At 46.3% G+C, this 26173-nt stretch overlaps 10 non-coding genes and 9 pseudogenes across 10 annotated transcripts; 9 read left to right on the top strand and 10 right to left on the bottom strand.

Moving 5' to 3' along the window:
• The first annotated feature begins 200 nt into the window (after positions 1 to 200).
• LOC135515487 (beta-1,4-glucuronyltransferase 1-like) lies at positions 201 to 3054 on the top strand (annotated as a pseudogene).
• On the bottom strand, positions 2283 to 2364 carry trnas-gcu (transfer RNA serine (anticodon GCU)). Its single transcript has one exon. It is a non-coding gene; the product is annotated as a tRNA-Ser (tRNA).
• A 63-nt stretch (positions 3055 to 3117) lies between the features above and the next one.
• On the top strand, positions 3118 to 4207 carry LOC135515486 (beta-1,4-glucuronyltransferase 1-like; annotated as a pseudogene).
• A 74-nt stretch (positions 4208 to 4281) lies between these two features.
• trnas-gcu (transfer RNA serine (anticodon GCU)) lies at positions 4282 to 4363 on the bottom strand. Its single transcript has one exon. It is a non-coding gene; the product is annotated as a tRNA-Ser (tRNA).
• Positions 4364 to 5116: 753 nt separating this feature from the next.
• Positions 5117 to 6206, top strand: LOC135515485 (beta-1,4-glucuronyltransferase 1-like; annotated as a pseudogene).
• A 74-nt stretch (positions 6207 to 6280) lies between these two features.
• trnas-gcu (transfer RNA serine (anticodon GCU)) lies at positions 6281 to 6362 on the bottom strand. The gene has a single exon. It is a non-coding gene; the product is annotated as a tRNA-Ser (tRNA).
• Positions 6363 to 7115: 753 nt separating this feature from the next.
• LOC135515484 (beta-1,4-glucuronyltransferase 1-like) lies at positions 7116 to 8206 on the top strand (annotated as a pseudogene).
• A 74-nt stretch (positions 8207 to 8280) lies between these two features.
• On the bottom strand, positions 8281 to 8362 carry trnas-gcu (transfer RNA serine (anticodon GCU)). The gene has a single exon. It is a non-coding gene; the product is annotated as a tRNA-Ser (tRNA).
• Positions 8363 to 9115: 753 nt separating this feature from the next.
• Positions 9116 to 10206, top strand: LOC135515483 (beta-1,4-glucuronyltransferase 1-like; annotated as a pseudogene).
• A 74-nt stretch (positions 10207 to 10280) lies between these two features.
• trnas-gcu (transfer RNA serine (anticodon GCU)) lies at positions 10281 to 10362 on the bottom strand. Its single transcript has one exon. It is a non-coding gene; the product is annotated as a tRNA-Ser (tRNA).
• A 1856-nt stretch (positions 10363 to 12218) lies between these two features.
• Positions 12219 to 13246, top strand: LOC135515482 (beta-1,4-glucuronyltransferase 1-like; annotated as a pseudogene).
• Positions 13247 to 13320: 74 nt separating this feature from the next.
• Positions 13321 to 13402, bottom strand: trnas-gcu (transfer RNA serine (anticodon GCU)). Its single transcript has one exon. It is a non-coding gene; the product is annotated as a tRNA-Ser (tRNA).
• Positions 13403 to 15254: 1852 nt separating this feature from the next.
• LOC135515481 (beta-1,4-glucuronyltransferase 1-like) lies at positions 15255 to 18096 on the top strand (annotated as a pseudogene).
• Positions 16358 to 16439, bottom strand: trnas-gcu (transfer RNA serine (anticodon GCU)). Its single transcript has one exon. It is a non-coding gene; the product is annotated as a tRNA-Ser (tRNA).
• A 259-nt stretch (positions 18097 to 18355) lies between the features above and the next one.
• trnas-gcu (transfer RNA serine (anticodon GCU)) lies at positions 18356 to 18437 on the bottom strand. The gene has a single exon. It is a non-coding gene; the product is annotated as a tRNA-Ser (tRNA).
• A 753-nt stretch (positions 18438 to 19190) lies between these two features.
• Positions 19191 to 20279, top strand: LOC135515480 (beta-1,4-glucuronyltransferase 1-like; annotated as a pseudogene).
• Positions 20280 to 20353: 74 nt separating this feature from the next.
• trnas-gcu (transfer RNA serine (anticodon GCU)) lies at positions 20354 to 20435 on the bottom strand. Its single transcript has one exon. It is a non-coding gene; the product is annotated as a tRNA-Ser (tRNA).
• Positions 20436 to 22288: 1853 nt separating this feature from the next.
• LOC135515479 (beta-1,4-glucuronyltransferase 1-like) lies at positions 22289 to 26166 on the top strand (annotated as a pseudogene).
• On the bottom strand, positions 23390 to 23471 carry trnas-gcu (transfer RNA serine (anticodon GCU)). Its single transcript has one exon. It is a non-coding gene; the product is annotated as a tRNA-Ser (tRNA).
• Positions 26167 to 26173: the final 7 nt, after the last annotated feature.

The following is a 26173-nucleotide window of genomic DNA, read 5'->3' as shown; positions in this document are numbered from 1 at the left end:
GTGCAATGATTTCATGACTGAAAATCTTTTCGAATCCTACGGCAGCACTGCGTGATGTCAACGGTACGAGACAGTCGAGGAGAGACCCCCATAAATATATTCTGAAATGAGCTCCGTGTAACTAGTTAGCCACCTAGCAGTGGTCAATTTTATACCTACCTGGGGAATGTTGCTAAAGGATTTTGCTGTATGTGGTGTACATGCAGTGCCCGGGAATACATTACTCTAAGGAATGTTCCGTGTTTAAGGTGTTGCTCTGGTAATGGTAGCAGTCTTGCAACTGAAGCAGCAGCGCTACCGATACTCGGAGCTTTTCCGGAGCTCTGGCAAGAAAAATGGCCACTCGGAGAAAAACTCACGGAAAGAGTGTCTCGGATACTCTATGTCCACCGGGGCTATATTTGATGCCAGCGGGAAATACCGTGTGTACAATAACTTGATATGGCAGACATATCAGTGTGGATGACGGATCACCACCTCAAGCTGAACCTCGGCAAGACGGAGCTGCTCTTCCTCCCGGGGAAGGACTGCCCGTTCCATGATCTCGCCATCACGGTTGACAACTCCATTGTGTCCTCCTCCCAGAGCGCTAAGAACCTTGGCGTGATCCTGGACAACACCCTGTCGTTCTCAACCAACATCATGGCGGTGGCCCGTTCCTGTAGGATCATGCTCTACAACATCCGCAGAGTACGACCCTGCCTCACACAGGAAGCGGCGCAGGTCCTAATCCAGGCACTTGTCATCTCCCGTCTGGATTACTGCAACTCGCTGTTGGCTGGGCTCCCTGCCTGTGCCATTAAACCCCTACAACTCATCCAGAACGCCGCAGCCCGTCTGGTGTTCAACCTTCCCAAGTTCTCTCACGTCACCCCGCTCCTCCGCTCTCTCCACTGGCTTCCAGTTGAAGCTCGCATCCGCTACAAGACCATGGTGCTTGCCTACGGAGCTGTGAGGGGAACGGCACCGCAGTACCTCCAGGCTCTGATCAGGCCCTACACCCAAGCAAGGGCACTGCGTTCATCCACCTCTGGCCTGCTCGCCTCCCTACCATTGAGGAAGTACAGTTCCCGCTCAGCCCAGTCAAAACTGTTCGCTGCTCTGGCCCCCAATGGTGGAACAAACTCCCTCACGACGCCAGGACAGCGGAGTCAATCACCACCTTCCGGAGACACCTGAAACCCCACCTCTTCAAGGAATACCTAGGATAGGATAAGTAATCCTTCTCACCACCCCCCCTTAATGATTTAGATGCACTATTGTAAAGTGGCTGTTCCACTGGATGGCAGAAGGTGAATTCACCAATTTGTAAGTCGCTCTGGATAAGAGCGTCTGCTAAATGACTTAAATGTAAATGTAAACAGTGATTTCTCCACCAGTCAGAAGAATGGAACGGATGCAAGCTTGCACAAATTGGCCTTAGCAACGCACACATCCATCAACAACTTGCATCCCCTGGACTCTTTGGTGGAACGTTGGCAGAACCCTCTCTCTGTGGACATTTTCGCACATGGGCAAGATGCCACATTTGCCACAGCCCTGGTCTACACCCTCAGCATCTTCTGCCCTCAGTGGACTTCCACATGGTGTGCCACTCCGGGAAGATGGCAATTTTCCCTGAGCAGGAACGGGAGCATTTTGCAGGTCTGGAGGATTGTGCCGCGGTGTTCGCCAGGCTGGAGACGCACCGAGACAAATACCAGAACTAAATGCCATCGGGGGTAAGGCCTCCTATCCAAACAATCTTCTTTAGAACTTTGCCAGCGGCGTAATGGAAGCCAACTACATCCTGGTCATCGACATGGCACCAGTGCCGACCACCACCAGCAGTTCCTGGCGCTGGTCATGAGACGTGAACCTGCCACAGACGAGGTCATCGTCCTGCATGCCTTTGAGATCTGCCATGTACACAAGATGCCTGACACCAATTCGGAGCTGGCATAGCTGTACCAGGTGGGAGAGGTGCAGCCCTTCTATGAGGTGCCGTACCCACAGTGCCAGGCCCCCACCAACTACTCCTAGTGTGTGAACAGACATAGCCAAGGCTTGGGGCCCCTGGACGTGACCTATACATTATCCTGGGTGGACCCCTGGGAGCCCTTCTACATTGGGCCCCGCACCGTGCCCCTGTACGATGGCTTCAGGCAGTATGGCTTTAACCGCATCAGCCAGGTATGTATTGTATGGATAAAAGTAGCCAGTTACTAGGACGACATTACATTATCAACAGACACTGCAGAGATTCTTGCACAGCGGTATAATATACATAAACAAAGATTTGTCGACGAGGATGGGATTCGAACCCACGCGTGCAAAGCACAATGGATTAGCAGTCCATCGCCTTAACCACTCGGCCACCTCGTCCTCTGTATTTCCCCAAAACTTATCACACCCCATAACTACTGTTATGAATTTATTTGGGTTATGTTATTCTTGAGAGCAGTTTCATGAAAGTGCAAGCAAAGCAAATAGCATGTTTGAACATGCAGTTGTTTGCTACGAACACAATAAATGGTCCAGAAGGGCAGTAGCTAGCATTTCGCTACACTCGCATTAACATCTGCTAACCATGTGTATGTGACAAATAAAATTTGATTTGATTTGAAAAGCGTAGACGTGCGCCACAAGTTCGTCACTAGTTACCACAGTCACAAAGTCATAAACCCTGTCTATTTATACAATGTATCTGCTTAAAATCTGATTTTAAACTGAACCACAACCACACTGCTTACTTTATGACTAACTTTAACATCAAAATAAATTATGACCAAAAAGCACGTTTTTGTTTTCATTAATTTTTACGATATGGCCTACATTGTGGATGTGCTATCTAGTGGAAACCCACCATTCTCCAAATGTGTTTTTTAATGCTATGAGATTGACAAAAACCTCATATCATCAAATATGAAGGAGGCCCGTGCAATGATTTCATGACTGAAAATCTTTTCGAATCCTACGGCAGCACTGCGTGATGTCAACGGTACGAGACAGTCGAGGAGAGACCCCCATAAATATATTCCGAAATGAGCTCCGTGTAACTAGTTAGCCACCTAGCAGTGGTCAATTATATACCTACCTGGGGAATGTTGCTAAAGGATTTTGCTGTATGTGGTGTACATGCAGTGCCCGGGAATACATTACTCTAAGGAATGTTCCGTGTTTAAGGTGTTGCTCTGGTAATGGTAGCAGTCTTGCAACTGAAGCAGCAGCGCTACCGATACTCAGAGCTTTTCCGGAGCTCTGGCAAGAAAAATGGCCACTCGGAGAAAAACTCACGGAAAGAGTGTCTCGGATACTCTATGTCCACGGGGGCTATATTTGATGCCAGCGGGAAATACCGTGTGTACAATAACTTGATCAACAGTGATTTCTCCACCAGTCAGAAGAATGGAACGGATGCAAGCTTGCACAAATTGGCCTTAGCAACGCACACATCCATCAACAACTTGCATCCCCTGGACTCTTTGGTGGAACGTTGGCAGAACCTTCTCTCTGTGGACATTTTCGCACATGGGCAAGATGCCACATTTGCCACAGCCCTGGTCTACACCCTCAGCATCTTCTGCCCTCAGTGGACTTCCACATGGTGTGCCACTCCGGGAAGATGGCGATTTTCCCTGAGCAGGAACGGGAGCATTTTGCAGGTCTGGAGGATTGTGCCGCGGTGTTCGCCAGGCTGGAGACGCACCGAGACAAATACCAGAACTAAATGCCATCGGGGGTAAGGCCTCCTATCCAAACAATCTTCTTTAGAACTTTGCCAGCGGCGTAATGGAAGCCAACTACATCCTGGTCATCGACATGGCACCAGTGCCGACCACCACCAGCAGTTCCTGGCGCTGGTCATGAGACGTGAACCTGCCACAGACGAGGTCATCGTCCTGCATGCCTTTGAGATCTGCCATGTACACAAGATGCCTGACACCAATTCGGAGCTGGCATAGCTGTACCAGGTGTGAGAGGTGCAGCCCTTCTATGAGGTGCCGTACCCACAGTGCCAGGCCCCACCAACTACTCCTAGTGTGTGAACAGACATAGCCAAGGCTTGGGGCCCCTGGACGTGACCTATACATTATCCTGGGTGGACCCCTGGGAGCCCTTCTACATTGGGCCCCGCACCGTGCCCCTGTACGATGGCTTCAGGCAGTATGGCTTTAACCGCATCAGCCAGGTATGTATTGTATGGATAAAAGTAGCCAGTTACTAGGACGACATTACATTATCAACAGACACTGCAGAGATTCTTGCACAGCGGTATAATATACATAAACAAAGATTTGTCGACGAGGATGGGATTCGAACCCACGCGTGCAAAGCACAATGGATTAGCAGTCCATCGCCTTAACCACTCGGCCACCTCGTCCTCTGTATTTCCCCAAAACTTATCACACCCCATAACTACTGTTATGAATTTATTTGGGTTATGTTATTCTTGAGAGCAGTTTCATGAAAGTGCAAGCAAAGCAAATAGCATGTTTGAACATGCAGTTGTTTGCTACGAACACAATAAATGGTCCAGAAGGGCAGTAGCTAGCATTTCGCTACACTCGCATTAACATCTGCTAACCATGTGTATGTGACAAATAAAATTTGATTTGATTTGAAAAGCGTAGACGTGCGCCACAAGTTCGTCACTAGTTACCACAGTCACAAAGTCATAAACCCTGTCTATTTATACAATGTATCTGCTTAAAATCTGATTTTAAACTGAACCACAACCACACTGCTTACTTTATGACTAACTTTAACATCAAAATAAATTATGACCAAAAAGCACGTTTTTGTTTTCATTAATTTTTACGATATGGCCTACATTGTGGATGTGCTATCTAGTGGAAACCCACCATTCTCCAAATGTGTTTTTTAATGCTATGAGATTGACAAAAACCTCATATCATCAAATATGAAGGAGGCCCGTGCAATGATTTCATGACTGAAAATCTTTTCGAATCCTACGGCAGCACTGCGTGATGTCAACGGTACGAGACAGTCGAGGAGAGACCCCCATAAATATATTCCGAAATGAGCTCCGTGTAACTAGTTAGCCACCTAGCAGTGGTCAATTATATACCTACCTGGGGAATGTTGCTAAAGGATTTTGCTGTATGTGGTGTACATGCAGTGCCCGGGAATACATTACTCTAAGGAATGTTCCGTGTTTAAGGTGTTGCTCTGGTAATGGTAGCAGTCTTGCAACTGAAGCAGCAGCGCTACCGATACTCAGAGCTTTTCCGGAGCTCTGGCAAGAAAAATGGCCACTCGGAGAAAAACTCACGGAAAGAGTGTCTCGGATACTCTATGTCCACGGGGCTATATTTGATGCCAGCGGGAAATACCGTGTGTACAATAACTTGATCAACAGTGATTTCTCCACCAGTCAGAAGAATGGAACGGATGCAAGCTTGCACAAATTGGCCTTAGCAACGCACACATCCATCAACAACTTGCATCCCCTGGACTCTTTGGTGGAACGTTGGCAGAACCTTCTCTCTGTGGACATTTTCGCACATGGGCAAGATGCCACATTTGCCACAGCCCTGGTCTACACCCTCAGCATCTTCTGCCCTCAGTGGACTTCCACATGGTGTGCCACTCCGGGAAGATGGCGATTTTCCCTGAGCAGGAACGGGAGCATTTTGCAGGTCTGGAGGATTGTGCCGCGGTGTTCGCCAGGCTGGAGACGCACCGAGACAAATACCAGAACTAAATGCCATCGGGGGTAAGGCCTCCTATCCAAACAATCTTCTTTAGAACTTTGCCAGCGGCGTAATGGAAGCCAACTACATCCTGGTCATCGACATGGCACCAGTGCCGACCACCACCAGCAGTTCCTGGCGCTGGTCATGAGACGTGAACCTGCCACAGACGAGGTCATCGTCCTGCATGCCTTTGAGATCTGCCATGTACACAAGATGCCTGACACCAATTCGGAGCTGGCATAGCTGTACCAGGTGTGAGAGGTGCAGCCCTTCTATGAGGTGCCGTACCCACAGTGCCAGGCCCCCACCAACTACTCCTAGTGTGTGAACAGACATAGCCAAGGCTTGGGGCCCCTGGACGTGACCTATACATTATCCTGGGTGGACCCCTGGGAGCCCTTCTACATTGGGCCCCGCACCGTGCCCCTGTACGATGGCTTCAGGCAGTATGGCTTTAACCGCATCAGCCAGGTATGTATTGTATGGATAAAAGTAGCCAGTTACTAGGACGACATTACATTATCAACAGACACTGCAGAGATTCTTGCACAGCGGTATAATATACATAAACAAAGATTTGTCGACGAGGATGGGATTCGAACCCACGCGTGCAAAGCACAATGGATTAGCAGTCCATCGCCTTAACCACTCGGCCACCTCGTCCTCTGTATTTCCCCAAAACTTATCACACCCCATAACTACTGTCATGAATTTATTTCGGTTATGTTATTCGAGAGAGCAGTTTCATGAAAGTGCAAGCAAAGCAAATAGCATGTTTGAACATGCAGTTGTTTGCAACGAACACAATAAATGGTCCAGAAGGGCAGTAGCTAGCATTTCGCTACACTCGCATTAACATCTGCTAACCATGTGTATGTGACAAATAAAATTTGATTTGATTTGAAAAGCGTAGACGTGCGTCACAAGTTCGTCACTAGTTACCACAGTCACAAAGTCATAAACCTTGTCTATTTATACAATGTATCTGCTTAAAATCTGATTTTAAACTGAACCACAACCACACTGCTTACTTTATGACTAACTTTAACATCAAAATAAATTATGACCAAAAAGCACGTTTTTGTTTTCATAAATTTTTACGATATGGCCTACATTGTGGATGTGCTATCTAGTGGAAACCCACCATTCTCCAAATGTGTTTTTTAATGCTATGAGATTGACAAAAACCGCATATCATCAAATATGAAGGAGGCCCGTGCAATGATTTCATGACTGAAAATCTTTTCGAATCCTACGGCAGCACTGCGTGATGTCAACGGTACGAGACAGTCGAGGAGAGACCCCCATAAATATATTCTGAAATGAGCTCCGTGTAACTAGTTAGCCACCTAGCAGTGGTCAATTTTATACCTACCTGGGGAATGTTGCTAAAGGATTTTGCTGTATGTGGTGTACATGCAGTGCCCGGGAATACATTACTCTAAGGAATGTTCCGTGTTTAAGGTGTTGCTCTGGTAATGGTAGCAGTCTTGCAACTGAAGCAGCAGCGCTTCCGATACTCGGAGCTTTTCCGGAGCTCTGGCAAGAAAAATGGCCACTCGGAGAAAAACTCACGGAAAGAGTGTCTCGGATACTCTATGTCCACGGGGGCTATATTTGATGCCAGCGGGAAATACCGTGTGTACAATAACTTGATCAACAGTGATTTCTCCACCAGTCAGAAGAATGGAACGGATGCAAGCTTGCACAAATTGGCCTTAGCAACGCACACATCCATCAACAACTTGCATCCCCTGGACTCTTTGGTGGAACGTTGGCAGAACCCTCTCTCTGTGGACATTTTCGCACATGGGCAAGATGCCACATTTGCCACAGCCCTGTTCTACACCCTCAGCATCTTCTGCCCTCAGTGGACTTCCAAATGGTGTGCCACTCCGAGAAGATGGTGATTTTCCCTGAGCAGGAACGGGAGCATTTTGCAGGTCTGGAGGATTGTGCAGCGGTGTTCGCCAGGCTGGAGACGCACCGAGACAAATACCAGAACTAAATGCCATCGGGGGTAAGGCCTCCTATCCAAAAAATCTTCTTTAGAACTTTGCCAGCGGCGTAATGGAAGCCAACTACATCCTGGTCATCGACATGGCACCAGTGCCGACCACCACCAGCAATTCCTGGCGCTGGTCATGAGACGTGAACCTGCCACAGACGAGGTCATCGTCCTGCATGCCTTTGAGATCTGCCATGTACACAAGAAGCCTGCCACCAAGTCGGAGCTGGCACAGCTGTACCAGGTGGGAGAGGTGCAGCCCTTCTATGAGGTGCCGTACCCAAAGTGCCAGGTTCCCACCAACTACTCCTAGTGTGTGAACAGACATAGCCAAGGCTTGGGGCCCCTGGACGTGACCTATACATTATCCTGGGTGGACCCCTGGGAGCCCTTCTACATTGGGCCCCGCACCGTGCCCCTGAACGATGGCTTCAGGCAGTATGGCTTTAACCGCATCAGCCAGGTATGTATTGTATGGATAAAAGTAGCCAGTTACTAGGACGACATTACATTATCAACAGACACTGCAGAGATTCTTGCACAGCGGTATAATATACATAAACAAAGATTTGTCAACGAGGATGGGATTCGAACCCACGCGTGCAAAGCACAATGGATTAGCAGTCCATCGCCTTAACCACTCGGCCACCTCATCCTATGTATAACAATAAAACTTATCACACCCCATAACTACTGTCATGAATTTATTTGGGTTATGTTATTCGAGAGAGCAGTTTCATGAAAGTGCAAGCAAAGCAAATAGCATGTTTGAACATGCAGTTGTTTGCAACGAACACAATAAATGGTCCAGAAGGGCAGTAGCTAGCATTTCGCTACACTCGCATTAACATCTGCTAACCATGTGTATGTGACAAATAAAATTTGATTTGATTTGAAAAGCGTAGACGTGCGCCACAAGTTCGTCACTAGTTACCACAGTCACAAAGTCATAAACCTTGTCTATTTATACAATGTATCTGCTTAAAATCTGATTTTAAACTGAACCACAACCACACTGCTTACTTTATGACTAACTTTAACATCAAAATAAATTATGACCAAAAAGCACGTTTTTGTTTTCATAAATTTTTACGATATGGCCTACATTGTGGATGTGCTATCTAGTGGAAACCCACCATTCTCCAAATGTGTTTTTTAATGCTATGAGATTGACAAAAACCGCATATCATCAAATATGAAGGAGGCCCGTGCAATGATTTCATGACTGAAAATCTTTTCGAATCCTACGGCAGCACTGCGTGATGTCAACGGTACGAGACAGTCGAGGAGAGACCCCCATAAATATATTCTGAAATGAGCTCCGTGTAACTAGTTAGCCACCTAGCAGTGGTCAATTTTATACCTACCTGGGGAATGTTGCTAAAGGATTTTGCTGTATGTGGTGTACATGCAGTGCCCGGGAATACATTACTCTAAGGAATGTTCCGTGTTTAAGGTGTTGCTCTGGTAATGGTAGCAGTCTTGCAACTGAAGCAGCAGCGCTACCGATACTCGGAGCTTTTCCGGAGCTCTGGCAAGAAAAATGGCCACTCGGAGAAAAACTCACGGAAAGAGTGTCTCGGATACTCTATGTCCACCGGGGCTATATTTGATGCCAGCGGGAAATACCGTGTGTACAATAACTTGATCAACAGTGATTTCTCCACCAGTCAGAAGAATGGAACGGATGCAAGCTTGCACAAATTGGCCTTAGCAACGCACACATCCATCAACAACTTGCATCCCCTGGACTCTTTGGTGGAACGTTGGCAGAACCCTCTCTCTGTGGACATTTTCGCACATGGGCAAGATGCCACATTTGCCACAGCCCTGTTCTACACCCTCAGCATCTTCTGCCCTCAGTGGACTTCCACATGGTGTGCCACTCCGAGAAGATGGTGATTTTCCCTGAGCAGGAACGGGAGCATTTTGCAGGTCTGGAGGATTGTGCCGCGGTGTTCGCCAGGCTGGAGACGCACCGAGACAAATACCAGAACTAAATGCCATCGGGGGTAAGGCCTCCTATCCAAACAATCTTCTTTAGAACTTTGCCAGCGGCGTAATGGAAGCCAACTACATCCTGGTCATCGACATGGCACCAGTGCCGACCACCACCAGCAATTCCTGGCGCTGGTCATGAGACGTGAACCTGCCACAGACGAGGTCATCGTCCTGCATGCCTTTGAGATCTGCCATGTACACAAGAAGCCTGCCACCAAGTCGGAGCTGGCACAGCTGTACCAGGTGGGAGAGGTGCAGCCCTTCTATGAGGTGCCGTACCCACAGTGCCAGGTTCCCACCAACTACTCCTAGTGTGTGAACAGACATAGCCAAGGCTTGGGGCCCCTGGACGTGACCTATACATTATCCTGGGTGGACCCCTGGGAGCCCTTCTACATTGGGCCCCGCACCGTGCCCCTGTACGATGGCTTCAGGCAGTATGGCTTTAACCGCATCAGCCAGGTATGTATTGTATGGATAAAAGTAGCCAGTTACTAGGACGACATTACATTATCAACAGACACTGCAGAGATTCTTGCACAGCGGTATAATATACATAAACAAAGATTTGTCGACGAGGATGGGATTCGAACCCACGCGTGCAAAGCACAATGGATTAGCAGTCCATCGCCTTAACCACTCGGCCACCTCGTCCTCTGTATTACCCCAAAACTTATCACACCACATAACTACTGTCATGAATTTATTTGGGTTATGTTATTCGAGAGAGCAGTTTCATGAAAGTGCAAGCAAAGCAAATAGCATGTTTGAACATGCAGTTGTTTGCTACGAACACAATAAATGGTCCAGAAGGGCAGTAGCTAGCATTTTGCTACACTCGCATTAACATCTGCTAACCATGTGTATGTGACAAATAAAATTTGATTTGATTTGAAAAGCGTAGACGTGCGCCACAAGTTCGTCACTAGTTACCACAGTCACAAAGTCATAAACCCTGTCTATTTATACAATGTATCTGCTTAAAATCTGATTTTAAACTGAACCACAACCACACTGCTTACTTTATGACTAACTTTAACATCAAAATAAATTATGACCAAAAAGCACGTTTTTGTTTTCATAAATTTTTACGATATGGCCTACATTGTGGATGTGCTATCTAGTGGAAACCCACCATTCTCCAAATGTGTTTTTTAATGCTATGAGATTGACAAAAACCGCATATCATCAAATATGAAGGAGGCCCGTGCAATGATTTCATGACTGAAAATCTTTTCGAATCCTACGGCAGCACTGCGTGATGTCAACGGTACGAGACAGTCGAGGAGAGACCCCCATAAATATATTCCGAAATGAGCTCCGTGTAACTAGTTAGCCACCTAGCAGTGGTCAATTATATACCTACCTGGGGAATGTTGCTAAAGGATTTTGCTGTATGTGGTGTACATGCAGTGCCCGGGAATACATTACTCTAAGGAATGTTCCGTGTTTAACCTCTTGAAACTTCCCATCCCGGATCCGGGATTGTGACTAAGCCTCAGGCTCATTAGCATATAACGCAACGTTAACGATTTCTGAAAATCGCAAATAAAATTAAAATAATGCGTTTGCTCTCAAGCTTAGCCTTTTCTTAACAACACTGTCATCTCAGATTTTCAAAATATGCTTTTGAACCATAGAAATTGACTAATTTGTGTAAGAGTATGCAAAGCTAGCATAGCATTTTGTGTAGCATGTAGCACGCAACATTTTCACAAAAGCCAGATAACCAAATAAATAAAATCATTTACCTTTGAAGAGCTTCTGATGTTTTCAATGAGGAGACTCCCAGCCACATACCAAATGCGCAGTGTTTCCTGAAAGCGTCTGTGTGTAGGAGAAATCGTTCCGTTTTCTACATTGCGCCTGGCTACCGAAACGAACCGAAAATGCAGTCACCTACAACGTGAAACTTTTTCCGGATTAACTACATAATATTGACCGAAACATGGCAAACGTTGTTTGGAATCAATCCTCAAGGTGTTTTTTCACATATCTCTTCATTGACATGCAGTTCATGGAAGCTTGCTTCTCTCTCTGTGCCCCATGGAAAAATACTGGCAGGTGACTTTTGCGCACCAATTTCGGCGCAGGACACCGGGCGGACACGTGGTAAATGTGGTCTCTTATGGTCAATCTTCCAACGATCTGCCTACAAATACGTCACAATGCTGCAGACACCTTGGGGAAACGACAGAAAGGGCAGACTCATTCCTCTTGCGTTCACAGCCATATAAGGAGATCATGAAAGACAGAGCCTCAAAAATCCTTGTCATTTCCTGGATGCCAAGTCATCTTGGTTTTGCCTGAAGCTCACGTTAAAGGGCACGCACAGAGAAGATATTTGTATTTCTGATCACGTCAGAGTGTTTTCTTTCGTACAGTAGCAATTATATGCATAGTCGAGCATCTTTTTGTGACAAAATATCTTGTTTAAAACGGGAACGTTTTTCTTCCAAAAATGAAATAGCGCCACCATAAGTGTAAGAGGTTAAGGTGTTGCTCTGGTAATGGTAGCAGTCTTGCAACTGAAGCAGCAGCGCTACCGATACTCGGAGCTTTTCCGGAGCTCTGGCAAGAAAAATGGCCACTCGGAGAAAAACTCACGGAAAGAGTGTCTCGGATACTCTATGTCCACGGGGGCTATATTTGATGCCAGCGGGAAATACCGTGTGTACAATAACTTGATCAACAGTGATTTCTCCACCAGTCAGAAGAATGGAACGGATGCAAGCTTGCACAAATTGGCCTTAGCAACGCACACATCCATCAACAACTTGCATCCCCTGGACTCTTTGGTGGAACGTTGGCAGAACCCTCTCTCTGTGGACATTTTTGCACATGGGCAAGATGCCACATTTGCCACAGCCCTGTTCTACACCCTCAGCATCTTCTGCCCTCAGTGGACTTCCACATGGTGTGCCACTCCGAGAAGATGGTGATTTTCCCTGAGCAGGAACGGGAGCATTTTGCAGGTCTGGAGGATTGTGCCGCGGTGTTCGCCAGGCTGGAGACGCACCGAGACAAATACCAGAACTAAATGCCATCGGGGGTAAGGCCTCCTATCCGAACAATCTTCTTTAGAACTTTGCCAGCGGCGTAATGGAAGCCAACTACATCCTGGTCATCGACATGGCACCAGTGCCGACCACCACCAGCAATTCCTGGCGCTGGTCATGAGGCGTGAACCTGCCACAGACGAGGTCATCATCCTGCATGCCTTTGAGATCTGCCATGTACACAAGAAGCCTGCCACCAAGTCGGAGCTGGCACAGCTGTACCAGGTGGGAGAGGTGCAGCCCTTCTATGAGGTGCCGTACCCACAGTGCCAGGTTCCCACCAACTACTCCTAGTGTGTGAACAGACATAGCCAAGGCTTGGGGCCCCTGGACGTGACCTATACATTATCCTGGGTGGACCACTGGGAGCCCTTCTACATTGGCCCCGCACCGTGCCCCTGTATGATGGCTTCAGGCAGTATGGCTTTAACCGCATCAGCCAGGTATGTATTGTATGGATAAAAGTAGCCAGTTACTAGGACGACATTACATTATCAACAGACACTGCAGAGATTCTTGCACAGCGGTATAATATACATAAACAAAGATTTGTCGACGAGGATGGGATTCGAACCCACGCGTGCAAAGCACAATGGATTAGCAGTCCATCGCCTTAACCACTCGGCCACCTCGTCCTCTGTACTACCCCAAAACTTATCACACCACATAACTACTGTCATGAATTTATTTGGGTTATGTTATTCGAGAGAGCAGTTTCATGAAAGTGCAAGCAAAGCAAATAGCATGTTTGAACATGCAGTTGTTTGCTACGAACACAATAAATGGTCCAGAAGGGCAGTAGCTAGCATTTTGCTACACTCGCATTAACATCTGCTAACCATGTGTATGTGACAAATAAAATTTGATTTGATTTGAAAAGCGTAGACGTGCGCCACAAGTTCGTCACTAGTTACCACAGTCACAAAGTCATAAACCCTGTCTATTTATACAATGTATCTGCTTAAAATCTGATTTTAAACTGAACCACAACCACACTGCTTACTTTATGACTAACTTTAACATCAAAATAAATTATGACCAAAAAGCACGTTTTTGTTTTCATAAATTTTTACGATATGGCCTACATTGTGGATGTGCTATCTAGTGGAAACCCACCATTCTCCAAATGTGTTTTTTAATGCTATGAGATTGACAAAAACCGCATATCATCAAATATGAAGGAGGCCCGTGCAATGATTTCATGACTGAAAATCTTTTCGAATCCTACGGCAGCACTGCGTGATGTCAACGGTACGAGACAGTCGAGGAGAGACCCCCATAAATATATTCCGAAATGAGCTCCGTGTAACTAGTTAGCCACCTAGCAGTGGTCAATTATATACCTACCTGGGGAATGTTGCTAAAGGATTTTGCTGTATGTGGTGTACATGCAGTGCCCGGGAATACATTACTCTAAGGAATGTTCCGTGTTTAACCTCTTGAAACTTCCCATCCCGGATCCGGGATTGTGACTAAGCCTCAGGCTCATTAGCATAACGCAACGTTAACGATTTCTGAAAATCGCAAATAAAATTAAAATAATGCGTTTGCTCTCAAGCTTAGCCTTTTCTTAACAACACTGTCATCTCAGATTTTCAAAATATGCTTTTGAACCATAGAAATTGACTAATTTGTGTAAGAGTATGCAAAGCTAGCATAGCATTTTGTGTAGCATGTAGCACGCAACATTTTCACAAAAGCCAGATAACCAAATAAATAAAATCATTTACCTTTGAAGAGCTTCTGATGTTTTCAATGAGGAGACTCCCAGCCACATACCAAATGCGCAGTGTTTCCTGAAAGCGTCTGTGTGTAGGAGAAATCGTTCCGTTTTCTACATTGCGCCTGGCTACCGAAACGAACCGAAAATGCAGTCACCTACAACGTGAAACTTTTCCGGATTAACTACATAATATTGACCGAAACATGGCAAACGTTGTTTGGAATCAATCCTCAAGGTGTTTTTTCACATATCTCTTCATTGACATGCAGTTCATGGAAGCTTGCTTCTCTCTCTGTGCCCCATGGAAAAATACTGGCAGGTGACTTTTGCGCACCAATTTCGGCGCAGGACACCGGGCGGACACGTGGTAAATGTGGTCTCTTATGGTCAATCTTCCAACGATCTGCCTACAAATACGTCACAATGCTGCAGACACCTTGGGAAACGACAGAAAGGGCAGACTCATTCCTCTTGCGTTCACAGCCATATAAGGAGATCATGAAAGACAGAGCCTCAAAAATCCTTGTCATTTCCTGGATGCCAAGTCATCTTGGTTTTGCCTGAAGCTCACGTTAAAGGGCACGCACAGAGAAGATATTTGTATTTCTGATCACGTCAGAGTGTTTTCTTTCGAACAGTAGCAATTATATGCATAGTCGAGCATCTTTTTGTGACAAAATATCTTGTTTAAAACGGGAACGTTTTTCTTCCAAAAATGAAATAGCGCCACCATAAGTGTAAGAGGTTAAGGTGTTGCTCTGGTAATGGTAGCAGTCTTGCAACTGAAGCAGCAGCGCTACCGATACTCTGAGCTTTTCCGGAGCTCTGGCAAGAAAAATGGCCACTCGGAGAAAAACTCACGGAAAGAGTGTCTCGGATACTCTATGTCCACGGGGGCTATATTTGATGCCAGCGGGAAATACCGTGTGTACAATAACTTGATCAACAGTGATTTCTCCACCAGTCAGAAGAATGGAACGGATGCAAGCTTGCACAAATTGGCCTTAGCAACGCACACATCCATCAACAACTTGCATCCCCTGGACTCTTTGGTGGAACGTTGGCAGAACCCTCTCTCTGTGGACATTTTCGCACATGGGCAAGATGCCACATTTGCCACAGCCCTGTTCTACACCCTCAGCATCTTCTGCCCTCAGTGGACTTCCACATGGTGTGCCACTCCGAGAAGATGGTGATTTTCCCTGAGCAGGAACAGGAGCATTTTGCAGGTCTGGAGGATTGTGCCGCGGTGTTCGCCAGGCTGGAGACGCACCGAGACAAATACCAGAACTAAATGCCATCTGGGGTAAGGCCTCCTATCCAAACAATCTTCTTTAGAACTTTGCCAGCGGCGTAATGGAAGCCAACTACATCCTGGTCATCGACATGGCACCGGTGCCGACCACCACCAGCAATTCCTGGCGCTGGTCATGAGACGTGAACCTGCCACAGACGAGGTCATCGTCCTGCATGCCTTTGAGATCTGCCATGTACACAAGAAGCCTGCCACCAAGTCGGAGCTGGCACAGCTGTACCAGGTGGGAGAGGTACAGCCCTTCTATGAGGTGCCGTACCCACAGTGCCAGGTTCCCACCAACTACTCCTAGTGTGTGAACAGACATAGCCAAGGCTTGGGGCCCCTGGACGTGACCTATACATTATCCTGGGTGGACCCCTGGGAGCCCTTCTACATTGGGCCCCGCACCGTGCCCCTGTACGATGGCTTCAGGCAGTATGGCTTTAACCGCATCAGCCAGGTATGTATTGTATGGATAAAAGTAGCCAGTTACTAGGACGACATTACATTATCAACAGACACTGCAGAGATTCTTGCACAACGGTATAATATACATAAACAAAGATTTGTCGACGAGGATGGGATTCGACCCCACGCGTGCAAAGCACAATGGATTAGCAGTCCATCGCCTTAACCACTCGGCCACCTCGTCCTCTGTATTACCCCAAAACTTATCACACCCCATAACTACTGTCATGAATTTATTTGGGTTATGTTATTCGAGAGAGCAGTTTCATGAAAGTGCAAGCAAAGCAAATAGCATGTTTGAACATGCAGTTGTTTGCTACGAACACAATAAATGGTCCAGAAGGGCAGTAGCTAGCATTTCGCTACACTCGCATTAACATCTGCTAACCATGTGTATGTGACAACTAAAATTTGATTTGATTTGAAAAGCGTAGACGTGCGCCACAAGTTCGTCACTAGTTACCACAGTCACAAAGTCATAAACCCTGTCTATTTATACAATGTATCTGCTTAAAATCTGATTTTAAACTGAACCACAACCACACTGCTTACTTTATGACTAACTTTAACATCAAAATAAATTATGACCAAAAAGCACGTTTTTGTTTTCATAAATTATTACGATATGGCCTACATTGTGGATGTGCTATCTAGTGGAAACCCACCATTCTCCAAATGTGTTTTTTAATGCTATGAGATTGACAAAACCCGCATATCATCAAATATGAAGGAGGCCCGTGCAATGATTTCATGACTGAAAATCTTTTCGAATCCTACGGCAGCACTGCGTGATGTCAACGGTACGAGACAGTCGAGGAGAGACCCCCATAAATATATTCCGAAATGAGCTCCGTGTAACTAGTTAGCCACCTAGCAGTGGTCAATTATATACCTACCTGGGGAATGTTGCTAAAGGATTTTGCTGTATGTGGTGTACATGCAGTGCCCGGGAATACATTACTCTAAGGAATGTTCCGTGTTTAAGGTGTTGCTCTGGTAATGGTAGCAGTCTTGCAACTGAAGCAGCAGCGCTACCGATACTCGGAGCTTTTCCGGAGCTCTGGCAAGAAAAATGGCCACTCGGAGAAAAACTCACGGAAAGAGTGTCTCGGATACTCTATGTCCACGGGGGCTATATTTGATGCCAGCGGGAAATACCGTGTGTACAATAACTTGATCAACAGTGATTTCTCCACCAGTCAGAAGAATGGAACGGATGCAAGCTTGCACAAATTGGCCTTAGCAACGCACACATCCATCAACAACTTGCATCCCCTGGACTCTTTGGTGGAACGTTGGCAGAACCCTCTCTCTGTGGACATTTTTGCACATGGGCAAGATGCCACATTTGCCACAGCCCTGTTCTACACCCTCAGCATCTTCTGCCCTCAGTGGACTTCCACATGGTGTGCCACTCCGAGAAGATGGTGATTTTCCCTGAGCAGGAACGGGAGCATTTTGCAGGTCTGGAGGATTGTGCCGCGGTGTTCGCCAGGCTGGAGACGCACCGAGACAAATACCAGAACTAAATGCCATCGGGGTAAGGCCTCCTATCCAAACAATCTTCTTTAGAACTTTGCCAGCGGCGTAATGGAAGCCAACTACATCCTGGTCATCGACATGGCACCAGTGCCGACCACCACCAGCAATTCCTGGCGCTGGTCATGAGACGTGAACCTGCCACAGACGAGGTCATCGTCCTGCATGCCTTTGAGATCTGCCATGTACACAAGAAGCCTGCCACCAAGTCGGAGCTGGCACAGCTGTACCAGGTGGGAGAGGTGCAGCCCTTCTATGAGGTGCCGTACCCACAGTGCCAGGTTCCCACCAACTACTCCTAGTGTGTGAACAGACATAGCCAAGGCTTGGGGCCCCTGGACGTGACCTATACATTATCCTGGGTGGACCCCTGGGAGCCCTTCTACATTGGCCCCGCACCGTGCCCCTGTATGATGGCTTCAGGCAGTATGGCTTTAACCGCATCAGCCAGGTATGTATTGTATGGATAAAAGTAGCCAGTTACTAGGACGACATTACATTATCAACAGACACTGCAGAGATTCTTGCACAGCGGTATAATATACATAAACAAAGATTTGTCGACGAGGATGGGATTCGAACCCACGCGTGCAAAGCACAATGGATTAGCAGTCCATCGCCTTAACCACTCGGCCACCTCGTCCTCTGTATTACCCCAAAACTTATCACACCACATAACTACTGTCATGAATTTATTTGGGTTATGTTATTCGAGAGAGCAGTTTCATGAAAGTGCAAGCAAAGCAAATAGCATGTTTGAACATGCAGTTGTTTGCTACGAACACAATAAATGGTCCAGAAGGGCAGTAGCTAGCATTTCGCTACACTCGCATTAACATCTGCTAACCATGTGTATGTGACAACTAAAATTTGATTTGATTTGAAAAGCGTAGACGTGCGCCACAAGTTCGTCACTAGTTACCACAGTCACAAAGTCGTAAACCCTGTCTATTTATACAATGTATCTGCTTAAAATCTGATTTTAAACTGAACCACAACCACACTGCTTACTTTATGACTAACTTTAACATCAAAATAAATTATGACCAAAAAGCACGTTTTTGTTTTCATAAATTTTTACGATATGGCCTACATTGTGGATGTGCTATCTAGTGGAAACCCACCATTCTCCAAATGTGTTTTTTAATGCTATGAGATTGACAAAACCCGCATATCATCAAATATGAAGGAGGCCCGTGCAATGATTTCATGACTGAAAATCTTTTCGAATCCTACGGCAGCACTGCGTGATGTCAACGGTACGAGACAGTCGAGGAGAGACCCCCATAAATATATTCCGAAATGAGCTCCGTGTAACTAGTTAGCCACCTAGCAGTGGTCAATTATATACCTACCTGGGGAATGTTGCTAAAGGATTTTGCTGTATGTGGTGTACATGCAGTGCCCGGGAATACATTACTCTAAGGAATGTTCCGTGTTTAAGGTGTTGCTCTGGTAATGGTAGCAGTCTTGCAACTGAAGCAGCAGCGCTACCGATACTCGGAGCTTTTCCGGAGCTCTGGCAAGAAAAATGGCCACTCGGAGAAAAACTCACGGAAAGAGTGTCTCGGATACTCTATGTCCACGGGGCTATATTTGATGCCAGCGGGAAATACCGTGTGTACAATAACTTGATCAACAGTGATTTCTCCACCAGTCAGAAGAATGGAACGGATGCAAGCTTGCACAAATTGGCCTTAGCAACGCACACATCCATCAACAACTTGCATCCCCTGGACTCTTTGGTGGAACGTTGGCAGAACCCTCTCTCTGTGGACATTTTTGCACATGGGCAAGATGCCACATTTGCCACAGCCCTGTTCTACACCCTCAGCATCTTCTGCCCTCAGTGGACTTCCACATGGTGTGCCACTCCGAGAAGATGGTGATTTTCCCTGAGCAGGAACGGGAGCATTTTGCAGGTCTGGAGGATTGTGCCGCGGTGTTCGCCAGGCTGGAGACGCACCGAGACAAATACCAGAACTAAATGCCATCGGGGGTAAGGCCTCCTATCCGAACAATCTTCTTTAGAACTTTGCCAGCGGCGTAATGGAAGCCAACTACATCCTGGTCATCGACATGGCACCAGTGCCGACCACCACCAGCAATTCCTGGCGCTGGTCATGAGACGTGAACCTGCCACAGACGAGGTCATCATCCTGCATGCCTTTGAGATCTGCCATGTACACAAGAAGCCTGCCACCAAGTCGGAGCTGGCACAGCTGTACCAGGTGGGAGAGGTGCAGCCCTTCTATGAGGTGCCGTACCCACAGTGCCAGGTTCCCACCAACTACTCCTAGTGTGTGAACAGACATAGCCAAGGCTTGGGGCCCCTGGACGTGACCTATACATTATCCTGGGTGGACCACTGGGAGCCCTTCTACATTGGCCCCGCACCGTGCCCCTGTATGATGGCTTCAGGCAGTATGGCTTTAACCGCATCAGCCAGGTATGTATTGTATGGATAAAAGTAGCCAGTTACTAGGACGACATTACATTATCAACAGACACTGCAGAGATTCTTGCACAGCGGTATAATATACATAAACAAAGATTTGTCGACGAGGATGGGATTCGAACCCACGCGTGCAAAGCACAATGGATTAGCAGTCCATCGCCTTAACCACTCGGCCACCTCGTCCTCTGTACTACCCCAAAACTTATCACACCACATAACTACTGTCATGAATTTATTTGGGTTATGTTATTCGAGAGAGCAGTTTCATGAAAGTGCAAGCAAAGCAAATAGCATGTTTGAACATGCAGTTGTTTGCTACGAACACAATAAATGGTCCAGAAGGGCAGTAGCTAGCATTTTGCTACACTCGCATTAACATCTGCTAACCATGTGTATGTGACAAATAAAATTTGATTTGATTTGAAAAGCGTAGACGTGCGCCACAAGTTCGTCACTAGTTACCACAGTCACAAAGTCATAAACCCTGTCTATTTATACAATGTATCTGCTTAAAATCTGATTTTAAACTGAACCACAACCACACTGCTTACTTTATGACTAACTTTAACATCAAAATAAATTATGACCAAAAAGCACGTTTTTGTTTTCATAAATTTTTACGATATGGCCTACATTGTGGATGTGCTATCTAGTGGAAACCCACCATTCTCCAAATGTGTTTTTTAATGCTATGAGATTGACAAAAACCGCATATCATCAAATATGAAGGAGGCCCGTGCAATGATTTCATGACTGAAAATCTTTTCGAATCCTACGGCAGCACTGCGTGATGTCAACGGTACGAGACAGTCGAGGAGAGACCCCCATAAATATATTCCGAAATGAGCTCCGTGTAACTAGTTAGCCACCTAGCAGTGGTCAATTATATACCTACCTGGGGAATGTTGCTAAAGGATTTTGCTGTATGTGGTGTACATGCAGTGCCCGGGAATACATTACTCTAAGGAATGTTCCGTGTTTAACCTCTTGAAACTTCCCATCCCGGATCCGGGATTGTGACTAAGCCTCAGGCTCATTAGCATAACGCAACGTTAACGATTTCTGAAAATCGCAAATAAAATTAAAATAATGCGTTTGCTCTCAAGCTTAGCCTTTTCTTAACAACACTGTCATCTCAGATTTTCAAAATATGCTTTTGAACCATAGAAATTGACTAATTTGTGTAAGAGTATGCAAAGCTAGCATAGCATTTTGTGTAGCATGTAGCACGCAACATTTTCACAAAAGCCAGATAACCAAATAAATAAAATCATTTACCTTTGAAGAGCTTCTGATGTTTTCAATGAGGAGACTCCCAGCCACATACCAAATGCGCAGTGTTTCCTGAAAGCGTCTGTGTGTAGGAGAAATCGTTCCGTTTTCTACATTGCGCCTGGCTACCGAAACGAACCGAAAATGCAGTCACCTACAACGTGAAACTTTTCCGGATTAACTACATAATATTGACCGAAACATGGCAAACGTTGTTTGGAATCAATCCTCAAGGTGTTTTTTCACATATCTCTTCATTGACATGCAGTTCATGGAAGCTTGCTTCTCTCTCTGTGCCCCATGGAAAAATACTGGCAGGTGACTTTTGCGCACCAATTTCGGCGCAGGACACCGGGCGGACACGTGGTAAATGTGGTCTCTTATGGTCAATCTTCCAACGATCTGCCTACAAATACGTCACAATGCTGCAGACACCTTGGGGAAACGACAGAAAGGGCAGACTCATTCCTCTTGCGTTCACAGCCATATAAGGAGATCATGAAAGACAGAGCCTCAAAAATCCTTGTCATTTCCTGGATGCCAAGTCATCTTGGTTTTGCCTGAAGCTCACGTTAAAGGGCACGCACAGAGAAGATATTTGTATTTCTGATCACGTCAGAGTGTTTTCTTTCGTACAGTAGCAATTATATGCATAGTCGAGCATCTTTTTGTGACAAAATATCTTGTTTAAAACGGGAACGTTTTTCTTCCAAAAATGAAATAGCGCCACCATAAGTGTAAGAGGTTAAGGTGTTGCTCTGGTAATGGTAGCAGTCTTGCAACTGAAGCAGCAGCGCTACCGATACTCTGAGCTTTTCCGGAGCTCTGGCAAGAAAAATGGCCACTCGGAGAAAAACTCACGGAAAGAGTGTCTCGGATACTCTATGTCCACGGGGCTATATTTGATGCCAGCGGGAAATACCGTGTGTACAATAACTTGATCAACAGTGATTTCTCCACCAGTCAGAAGAATGGAACGGATGCAAGCTTGCACAAATTGGCCTTAGCAACGCACACATCCATCAACAACTTGCATCCCCTGGACTCTTTGGTGGAACGTTGGCAGAACCCTCTCTCTGTGGACATTTTCGCACATGGGCAAGATGCCACATTTGCCACAGCCCTGTTCTACACCCTCAGCATCTTCTGCCCTCAGTGGACTTCCACATGGTGTGCCACTCCGAGAAGATGGTGATTTTCCCTGAGCAGGAACAGGTGCATTTTGCAGGTCTGGAGGATTGTGCCGCGGTGTTCGCCAGGCTGGAGACGCACCGAGACAAATACCAGAACTAAATGCCATCGGGGGTAAGGCCTCCTATCCGAACAATCTTCTTTAGAACTTTGCCAGCGGCGTAATGGAAGCCAACTACATCCTGGTCATCGACATGGCACCAGTGCCGACCACCACCAGCAATTCCTGGCGCTGGTCATGAGACGTGAACCTGCCACAGACGAGGTCATCATCCTGCATGCCTTTGAGATCTGCCATGTACACAAGAAGCCTGCCACCAAGTCGGAGCTGGCACAGCTGTACCAGGTGGGAGAGGTGCAGCCCTTCTATGAGGTGCCGTACCCACAGTGCCAGGTTCCCACCAACTACTCCTAGTGTGTGAACAGACATAGCCAAGGCTTGGGGCCCCTGGACGTGACCTATACATTATCCTGGGTGGACCCCTGGGAGCCCTTCTACATTGGCCCCGCACCGTGCCCCTGTATGATGGCTTCAGGCAGTATGGCTTTAACCGCATCAGCCAGGTATGTATTGTATGGATAAAAGTAGCCAGTTACTAGGACGACATTACATTATCAACAGACACTGCAGAGATTCTTGCACAGCGGTATAATATACATAAACAAAGATTTGTCGACGAGGATGGGATTCGAACCCACGCGTGCAAAGCACAATGGATTAGCAGTCCATCGCCTTAACCACTCGGCCACCTCGTCCTCTGTACTACCCCAAAACTTATCACACCACATAACTACTGTCATGAATTTATTTGGGTTATGTTATTCGAGAGAGCAGTTTCATGAAAGTGCAAGCAAAGCAAATAGCATGTTTGAACATGCAGTTGTTTGCTACGAACACAATAAATGGTCCAGAAGGGCAGTAGCTAGCATTTTGCTACACTCGCATTAACATCTGCTAACCATGTGTATGTGACAAATAAAATTTGATTTGATTTGAAAAGCGTAGACGTGCGCCACAAGTTCGTCACTAGTTACCACAGTCACAAAGTCATAAACCCTGTCTATTTATACAATGTATCTGCTTAAAATCTGATTTTAAACTGAACCACAACCACACTGCTTACTTTATGACTAACTTTAACATCAAAATAAATTATGACCAAAAAGCACGTTTTTGTTTTCATAAATTTTTACGATATGGCCTATATTGTGGATGTGCTATCTAGTGGAAACCCACCATTCTCCAAATGTGTTTTTTAATGCTATGAGATTGACAAAAACCGCATATCATCAAATATGAAGGAGGCCCGTGCAATGATTTCATGACTGAAAATCTTTTCGAATCCTACGGCAGCACTGCGTGATGTCAACGGTACGAGACAGTCGAGGAGAGACCCCCATAAATATATTCCGAAATGAGCTCCGTGTAACTAGTTAGCCACCTAGCAGTGGTCAATTATATACCTACCTGGGGAATGTTGCTAAAGGATTTTGCTGTATGTGGTGTACATGCAGTGCCCGGGAATACATTACTCTAAGGAATGTTCCGTGTTTAACCTCTTGAAACTCCCCATCCCGGATCCGGGATTGTGACTAAGCCTCAGGCTCATTAGCATAACGCAACGTTAACGATTTCTGAAAATCGCAAATAAAATTAAAATAATGCGTTTGCTCTCAAGCTTAGCCTTTTCTTAACAACACTGTCATCTCAGATTTTCAAAATATGCTTTTGAACCATAGAAATTGACTAATTTGTGTAAGAGTATGCAAAGCTAGCATAGCATTTTGTGTAGCATGTAGCACGCAACATTTTCACAAAAGCCAGATAACCAAATAAATAAAATCATTTACCTTTGAAGAGCTTCTGATGTTTTCAATGAGGAGACTCCCAGCCACATACCAAATGCGCAGTGTTTCCTGAAAGCGTCTGTGTGTAGGAGAAATCGTTCCGTTTTCTACATTGCGCCTGGCTACCGAAACGAACCGAAAATGCAGTCACCTACAACGTGAAACTTTTTCCGGATTAACTACATAATATCGACCGAAACATGGCAAACGTTGTTTGGAATCAATCCTCAAGGTGTTTTTTCACATATCTCTTCATTGACATGCAGTTCATGGAAGCTTGCTTCTCTCTCTGTGCCCCATGGAAAAATACTGGCAGGTGACTTTTGCGCACCAATTTCGGCGCAGGACACCGGGCGGACACGTGGTAAATGTGGTCTCTTATGGTCAATCTTCCAACGATCTGCCTACAAATACGTCACAATGCTGCAGACACCTTGGGGAAACGACAGAAAGGGCAGACTCATTCCTCTTGCGTTCACAGCCATATAAGGAGATCATGAAAGACAGAGCCTCAAAAATCCTTGTCATTTCCTGGATGCCAAGTCATCTTGGTTTTGCCTGAAGCTCACGTTAAAGGGCACGCACAGAGAAGATATTTGTATTTCTGATCACGTCAGAGTGTTTTCTTTCGTACAGTAGCAATTATATGCATAGTCGAGCATCTTTTTGTGACAAAATATCTTGTTTAAAACGGGAACGTTTTTCTTCCAAAAATGAAATAGCGCCACCATAAGTGTAAGAGGTTAAGGTGTTGCTCTGGTAATGGTAGCAGTCTTGCAACTGAAGCAGCAGCGCTACCGATACTCTGAGCTTTTCCGGAGCTCTGGCAAGAAAAATGGCCACTCGGAGAAAAACTCACGGAAAGAGTGTCTCGGATACTCTATGTCCACGGGGCTATATTTGATGCCAGCGGGAAATACCGTGTGTACAATAACTTGATCAACAGTGATTTCTCCACCAGTCAGAAGAATGGAACGGATGCAAGCTTGCACAAATTGGCCTTAGCAACGCACACATCCATCAACAACTTGCATCCCCTGGACTCTTTGGTGGAACGTTGGCAGAACCCTCTCTCTGTGGACATTTTCGCACATGGGCAAGATGCCACATTTGCCACAGCCCTGTTCTACACCCTCAGCATCTTCTGCCCTCAGTGGACTTCCACATGGTGTGCCACTCCGAGAAGATGGTGATTTTCCCTGAGCAGGAACAGGAGCATTTTGCAGGTCTGGAGGATTGTGCCGCGGTGTTCGCCAGGCTGGAGACGCACCGAGACAAATACCAGAACTAAATGCCATCGGGGTAAGGCCTCCTATCCAAACAATCTTCTTTAGAACTTTGCCAGCGGCGTAATGGAAGCCAACTACATCCTGGTCATCGACATGGCACCGGTGCCGACCACCACCAGCAATTCCTGGCGCTGGTCATGAGACGTGAACCTGCCACAGACGAGGTCATCGTCCTGCATGCCTTTGAGATCTGCCATGTACACAAGAAGCCTGCCACCAAGTCGGAGCTGGCACAGCTGTACCAGGTGGGAGAGGTACAGCCCTTCTATGAGGTGCCGTACCCACAGTGCCAGGTTCCCACCAACTACTCCTAGTGTGTGA

Source organism: Oncorhynchus masou, chromosome 27 (assembly GCF_036934945.1).
Source record: "Oncorhynchus masou masou isolate Uvic2021 chromosome 27, UVic_Omas_1.1, whole genome shotgun sequence".
NCBI lineage: Eukaryota > Metazoa > Chordata > Actinopteri > Salmoniformes > Salmonidae > Oncorhynchus > Oncorhynchus masou.
This window is presented reverse-complemented; position numbering and strand designations above follow the sequence as displayed.